Here is a 2,024-nt window from a genome sequence, read left to right on the forward strand (position 1 = left end):
TCCTCAGAAACTGCAAATAAGATGTCTCGTTTGCCTTTAGCTCAGAATCACAAAGCTCATAGCGCTTAAGAGAATAATCCCTGCTCCCAGGTGGGATTCAGCTTTAGGAGGGGATTATGCTCTGCTGCTGCACAGCAAAGAGCTGCTGGGAACAATCACACCTGCTGTTTTTAGAGCATACACTTACTTTTAGAGTGGCTATGTGTGAGACCGGTGCTCCTCTCCCTCTCAGTCACCTTCCTGATGACTTCACTATGCCCTTTATCTAAACAATACAGTGAAACCTCTCCTTGCCTACAGACAAGTGGGCAACGGGGAGAAAGCACTTCACAGTAAAGAGCCCTCATCACTTTCCTGTGTCCCTCTCTCATGCTCTTAGCACAGAGCCTACAAAACACTCCAAGTGCAATTTTCCTTTCCTCTCACCATTAGTCTCCTCCTTCCCCTAGATCAGGGCTTGGATATCCTAACATGGCTTAGATAAGTCTCTGCCTGCCTACCCACACAAGAGGCACAGTCCTAAAAGTGCTATGAAGAATTAGTCCACAGCTCTGAGGGACAACACTCTAAGCTCACTCTCCTCAGCCAGATCTTAGCAAGCACAGATCAGTTAAGTCACAAAGAGATCACACTGTCCCTAGTCCTGTTTTGGAACAAACCCCAAAGACCTAATTTGCACAGCCCCACTCTGGGCCTGGGAAATGCTTCATCTCCACACAAAAGGCTCAGTTTAAATAGGAAGAAAATAATTCTGCCACCCAAAGCAAAGAAGACAGAAATATTTTAAGACCTACTTTATTTGCAATTCTATTACTTCCCCCAAAGTCTGGGAAGGATTCTTTAAGAAGTATTGCTCAGCTTAGCACTGGGATAGAAAAGGCCATTAAAGACATAGGATAACCATGTTCCAATGTGGTCAGACAAGGAAGCCTTTGAGCAAGCAGCATTTGGGTGAGCTCATACTTCTTCCCTGGCTGTAGCTGGTAGTCCAGAAAATATCTGTTCAGGGAAAGAAAATAAGCCTCACCTTTATGTCTGTGAGTTATAAAAAGAGCAGCCAAATGTGAAACCATGCACTGGGGCATGCAGGATTGGTTTAACTCCAAGAGATGCTCATTTTAGAGATGGATGACAAGTGTTATCATTGCAGCATCACTACCTACCACACTGCTAATGGAAAAGCAGAAGGCAGCAGATGGGACAGTTGCATAGAGAATTTTGTTTGTGGTCTGTAAGCAGCCTCTTAGGCAAGCAGCATGGAGAGGCAGGTTTGGGATGGTGAGCAGGGTTTGGAGGAGAGTAGCCCTTACACTCACCCTGTTCTGGTCCTCACACACCCTGGAGTGTGAACACCAATTTACTGCACATCTCCCTTAGGTTTTGCTCTGGGTTGGCAGATAAGAAGACACAAGCAAAATAGCAGGTTTTTAACCTGGAAAGATGTGATACTGGAGGTTGAGGAATCCAGTCTACAGAACTCCCCTGGGTCAATGAGCCTTGCCAGCAGCATGGCATTATTTCCCAAAACCCAGCTCTGCCGAAAGAGTAGGGAATGTGCCCAAATAATAAGGGGAACCACAGACCAAGACAGGGAGAGGGGACAGTCTCAGGAAAGCTCTCTCTGATGAAAATTAGGGGCTATTGTTGGTTAGTGGGTGGAAATTTAATTTTTTGAAGGCTGAAGCAGATGGCACCAGAGAGGGACAGAATTAAGAGGGGCCTGCAGAATGCAGAGGTTTCATACGGATCAGCATGTGTTAAAGCTTGTTTTACATAAAGCTTATCCAAATTGCATACATTGGATGAAGCAGGTCCTCGTCATGTTTAGCCAACCAGGGTATCTACAAAAGCAGGATGCTCCCCACAAGCCCCTTCCCAGTCTCTGACAGATCCCCCAGCAGGAGCTCCAAAGGCTGGGCTGCAGGTCCACATGTCCCTGGGTGCACACTGGTCAGGGATTGTTTCCAATGCATTGGAAAAAGCTGTCTGAATGGAACTTTGTTAAGGAACACTGAATCATTCTC

This window comes from Acanthisitta chloris, unplaced genomic scaffold (genome assembly GCF_000695815.1).
Source record: "Acanthisitta chloris isolate BGI_N310 unplaced genomic scaffold, ASM69581v1 scaffold17158, whole genome shotgun sequence".
NCBI classification, from domain to species: domain Eukaryota; kingdom Metazoa; phylum Chordata; class Aves; order Passeriformes; family Acanthisittidae; genus Acanthisitta; species Acanthisitta chloris.